This window comes from Peromyscus eremicus, chromosome 17 (genome assembly GCF_949786415.1).
Source record: "Peromyscus eremicus chromosome 17, PerEre_H2_v1, whole genome shotgun sequence".
In the NCBI taxonomy this organism is placed as follows: domain Eukaryota; kingdom Metazoa; phylum Chordata; class Mammalia; order Rodentia; family Cricetidae; genus Peromyscus; species Peromyscus eremicus.
The window spans coordinates 15772286-15778285 of record NC_081433.1 but is presented as its reverse complement, the minus strand read 5'-3'; positions in this window follow the sequence as shown (position 1 = coordinate 15778285).

Genomic DNA, 6000 nt, shown 5'->3' with positions numbered 1-6000 from the left:
CCCCTCCTCCTCCTCCCTCCTTAGCCCATCTTTAGGTGACTCCTATAAGGAAGGGGCACTCCTCGATAGGTAATTGACAGATCTAGCAATATTAACTATCAAAACGATGAGACAGTATTATGTAATATTTGGGGTAGCTTGCATGTCAAGTCACCACCCCAGGAGATCAGATTCTTTTGTTGTTTATTTGTTGTTTTTGTTTTTTTAAGAGGAAGAAGTAGTTTTGCCTTAGTGGGTCTTAACAAAGCCCAGGCTCTTCCACTTTTTTTATATGGTAATTTAAATACTAAAGGGGTGCTTCCTTTCTAGGTTGCCAGGGCAACAGGAAGAGGCTTTGAGGTCAATACCCATTGGTACTCTCCAGTCTTGTTGTCAAAGTGCATGGTGTCTTCAGCAATATGGAGGAAATTTCAACCTCTGGGAGGTAGCAAAGGGGAACAGCCATAGCTGTTTGGGTAGTCTCTTGGACCCCCTGAATCAACAACTCAAAATGGAGTTTCTCAGCCCTGGTATTGGAGTTTTTGTTAGATAGTCTCTGGCTCTTGGGGAGGAGCACTATCAGCCCAAGTGTAATAACTTCATTAAACTATATATGTATATGTGTACACATACACTTATATGTATTATATGTAATTTCAAGTAAATAAAAAAAGATGATTCCTCATAGCTTTGTCAAACATCCTTAGTGGTGTTTTTCCTCCTCCCTCCCCCTCCCCGACTGAAGCCACTATGACATTCCCCCTTCATATCATTTGTCCCTTCCTGGTTCCCTCTAGCACTCCCCCATCCCACCCACCGTGGTCCATTTTTACTTTCCTAGTTTATGCAGTTATTCCAGGTCTCCCATCTGAAGATTTGGAGCTAAACCACAGATAAGAGAAAACATTCAGCATCTATTATAGTGAGATTACCTAACTCAATGTATTTTCTAGTTCTATCTATTTGGCTGCAAATTTCATGCCTTCATTTTTCTTTGTAGCTGAACAGCCTTCATGGTGCACACGCACCACATCTTCATTATCCATTCACTGGTTGTAGGACATGTAGATTGTTTCCACTTCCTAACTATTGTGATCAGAGAAACAATGGACAAGGCTGAGCAAGTGTCTGTAAAGTAGGATGCCGAGCTCTCTTGGCCTGTGCCAAGGACTGGTATAGCTGGGTCCTATGGTGGATTTATTTTTTGGCCTTCTGAGAACTGTCCACACTGATTTCTACAGTGACTGTACCAGTGGTTGCAATCCCACCAACAGTGAATGAGGGTTTCCATTCCCTGCATCCCCTCCAGTACTTGTTCCATTGGTGTTTGCCATGCTGACTGGGGCAATATGAAAACTCAAAGTGGTCTTCATTTGCGTTTCCCTAAACTCTATTCAGGCCCCAGGCCTATTTCTCAAATAAGTCATTTGTTTGTTTGTTTTTTTGTTTCTTTTTGACTCTGGTTTTGGGGTTTTTTATATGTATTCTGGATGTTAATCTTCTGTCATATGTATAGCTTACTACAATTCTCTCATTCTGTGGGCTTTCTTCACCTGCTTTATTGTTTCTTCAGCTGTGCCGGAGCTTTTCAGTTTCATGAATCATGCTTGTCAATTAATGTTTGCCTTAATTCCTGATCAAATAGAGTCCTATTCTCAAAGTCCTTTCTTAACCTATATTATGTAGGATAGTGCCTGTGGTGGTTTGAATAAGAATGAACCCCATAGGCTCACGTATTTGAATGTCTAGTCATTAGAGAGTGGCACTACTTGGGAGGGACTAGGAGATGTGGCCTTGTTAGAGTAGGTGTGGCCTGGTTAGAGGAAGTTTGTCACTGGGGGTGGGCTTTGAGGTTTCACAAGCCCAAACCAGGCCCAGTCTTTCTCTCTCTCTCTCTCTCTCTCTCTCTCTCTCTCTCTCTCTCTCTCTCTCTCTCCCCCCCCCCATGCCTGTGGATCCAGATGTAAACCTCTCAATTACTTCTCCAGCACCATGTCTGCCTGTGTGCTACCATGCTCCCCACCATGATAATGGACTAAATCTCTGAAACTGTAAGCCAGCCCCAGTTAAATGCTTCCTTTTATAAGAGTTTCTATGGTCACAGTATCTCTTCATAGCAATAGAACAGAGACTACGACACTGCCTATGTTTTCTTCTAGGAATTTCAATGTTTCAGGTTTCAGGTTTAGGTCTCTGATCCACTTAGAGTTTTAGAGTTAGTTTTTGTGCAAGGTGATAAATATGGCTCTAATTTCATTCTTCTGCTTATGGACGTGCAATTTTCTTTTTCAAATATTAAGTGGCTGTAATTGTATGTACTCATGTTGGGTTTTTTATTTTGTTCCATTAGTTGACATGTCTGTTTTGTCAGTATCACTGTTTTTTTTTTAACTATACTTTTCTATATAATAATATATCTTGAAATGTGGAATGATAATCCCTCTTGCATTGTTATTTTTGTTCAGAATTGCTTTGGCTATCCAGGGTCTTTTGTGGTTCCAAATGAATTTTCCCCCCTATTTCTGTGAAGAATGAGATGGGAGTTTTGATTAGGGTTGCATTGAATCTGTAAATAGCATCTGGTAGAATGGTCATTTTCATAATGTCAATTCTGTTAATCCATGCACATTGTATATTTTTCCATACTTCCTGAATCTGTTTCAGAGATTTCAAGTTTTCACTGTAGAAGTCTTTCACATCCTTGGTTAGGTTTATTCCTAGATATTTTACTTGTTTTGATATTATTTGTGAATGGGAGTATGTCTCTTATCTTTCCCATTATGCTTGTTGTTGGTGTATAGAAAAGCTATGGCTTTTTCTAAGTTGATTCTATGTCCTGGCATTTTAATAAAATTGTTGATAGTATCTAGAAGTTTTCTGGATACATTTTTGGCATTTTTTATGTATAATATCATGCCATCTACAAATAAGGATAGTTTGATATTTTTTTTCTTTTCTTATTTGTATCCTTATAATTTCTGTCTCTCGTCTTATTGTTAGTGCTTTAAAAGCTGTATTGAAAGAAGCAAGGATAGTGGATAGATAAAGTTAAACTTGGGGAAACCTCTGAGTTTATTTTGCTTTAGGAGCATGGATTACACCAAAGCAGCTGTACCACCAGAAAAATCTCACCTCACTGTGGATGATGATTTTTCCATAGCTTCATAGACAGAGTTTCTACATCCATTAACTATCTATCTTCTATGTACTCTAGCATCCGCCAGTGAGAAATTAGAGAAGAATCACATCTAAACGATGGGGAGGTGCAGGAGCCTCAGGTGAGGACCCAGTGACCCTTTGTAACCATCTCCTTCTGTGAGGGAACATCAGCTGTCAACAGGCCTGATCTCATGGGTCTCTTGCAAACAGTCACAGCTGTTCTGATGAAGATGACAAATATTATGCTTGGAAGATATCATCCTACAACACTCATCTGAAAGCATTTTCTTTTTCTTTAGCACTAAAAGCACAGAGAGGAAAAATTGCCCAAAATATATTGTAAAAGAGAAATTATAATTATGATGTAATAAAACACATTAGAATCATCTCTAAATTTTAAAATGTCTTTAAATGCATTTAAGTAGGTTTAATAAGTTTTCCCTTTGTTTCAGATTCTTACAGTTGTATTTTATCAAGACTTGATGAAGATGAGGATCTTCAAAAACCTGTTTTTTTCAAGGGAGTTATTAGCAATCCACAGAGCATCCCCCAAATGTTTACATTTATACATACACATACACTCACATTTTAAATATGCATGCAAAAAAAACTCCGGTAATTTTATAAAGTGGCCACATATTTTGTTAGTCATGTTTTAGGAATTTCTGGGATGGGATGAGTTTTGTCCCACATAAAAACAATTACACGATCTTTTATTTTATTGCCTTGTATTCTGTTTAGTATGCAGAAACACATTTATGGATGTTCATCATTTAGGAAAGCATAAAACCTCGTTATCTTTAGTTAGATTTTTCTTTTCAGTATTTCCAATATTTGAAAGTTGGGTTAACATAATTATTATTAACCAGAAGGCCAGCTGGACAATGAAATGGGTATTTTTTTAAGAACACTGTCTCCTTCCTCGAGTTAGCCATTGGAGGAGTAGAAGAGAAACAGCCAAATGCTAACAAATTAACAGCCCAAACATTCTAAAAAGAAGAAAAATAAACAGAATGTTCTAGAACCAAAAGGGATATCCAAACAAATAGAATTTTAATGACCAGTTCAAATTAAACCCATGGATCAGGGACCAAACTAAGAGAGGGTCTGAACCCCAGAAAGTACTCATAGACATCTGACCAAGGATGCAATGCTAGATGCATTGGTCTAAAGTGGTCCATGATGGTACCTGGCACCAATATTAGTGATTCCCCCAGTGAAATTAGACTGTCCCTGAGGTCCCATATTTGGAAGTCAAAAACATCCATAATGATCAGAGTTGGAGTGTCCTTTCTTTTTGAGCTTCAGAGGGTCCTGGTACAGACCATGAATGCCCATACACAAGGGATTTCAGTCCGTTTTATTTGTCGTTTGCAGAAAAAGTTTAACTGGAGAATGGTGTTATAGTTGAGATGCCATCTAGGGATCATCTCTCTCGGTCTCCCAGTTTGTATTGGAGCCAGGTAGTGTTACAGTGAAATATGATATGCCAAGGTTGTACAAGACAAACTTCTATCAATAGCTAAGGATGCACCCAAGGGGAGTCCAATAAAACAGAAAGGGAGTTTCCAATGATGACCTTCAATGAAGCAAATGGAGAAAATGGAGAACTACTAACCTGATTTCCTCAAAAGGCATCACCATGGCAGAATATGTTTGCAGAGCTCCCAGAGTTCCCCCTTCAAAATATCTCCTTAGAATGAGTTCCTCCAAAATCTGCTATATTTTTAATTTTTTTCTTCTTATTTTTTAACTGAAAATAAGTTTGCTTTACACAATATAGTCTGATTACAGTTTTCACTCCCCTATGCCTCCCACTTCCTCCTTACCTCCCACCTATCCTGATCCACATCTTTTCATCATGGTCTCCTTAGAAAAACAAAAATAATCTAAATAATATTAGATTAAAATATAAAACAATAAGATGAAATAAAAATAAACAAGTCAGAATAGGACAAACTAGCCAAACAAGACAAAAGAACGAAGAAAAAAGCATGAGAAACTCATATAGACATAGAAACACACATTCACACACATAAGAATCCCATAAAAACACAAAACAGGAAGCCATGATATATATGCAAATGACCTTGGGGAATAAATATTGCAAGAATAAAAAATGCCTGACTTAACATTATGAGACAAAGAACCTCCAAAATGCCGTTGAGTTCATTTTCTGTTGGTCATCTACTGCTGGGCATGGAGTCTACCATTAAGGATAGTTTATTTCCCCAGTGAGATGCCCTTGGGGAAAACCAAATTTTCATTTTCAAGTGGTTATCAATTGGAGAGAGCTTCTGGGTTAGGGATGATGGCATCCTTTTTTCTCTCAGCCCTAGGACCCCAACTGATGCAGACCCGTGCAGACCCTATGCATGCTGTCACAGTCTCTGTGAGGTCATATGTGCTTTGTTCCTGTTGTGTCTAGAAGGTCTTGAATCCTTGGTGTCCTCCATCCCCTCCAGTTCTTACACGCTTTTTGCCTCCTCTTCTGAAGTGTTCCCTGAGCCCTAAGGAGAAGAATTCAGTGGAGCCATTTCTTTTGGGACTGAATGTCCCAAGGGCTCTCACTCTCTGTATACTGTCTGGCCATGAATCTCTGTATTTTTTTTCCCATCTGCTGCAGGAGGAAGCTTCTCTGATGATTGCTGACCAAGGTATCAATCTATGAATATAGCAGGATGTCATTAGAAGTCGTTTTATTGCTACATTCCTGCAGCAGAACAGTAGTATTTGATTTTCACTAGGTCCCTGGCCTATTTGGTCTCAGGTTCTTGGCCACCCAAGCAGTGTCAGGATGGATTCCATCTCTTAGAGTGGGCCTTAGGTCCAATCAGAGAGTGAGTGGTTACCCCACAAGTC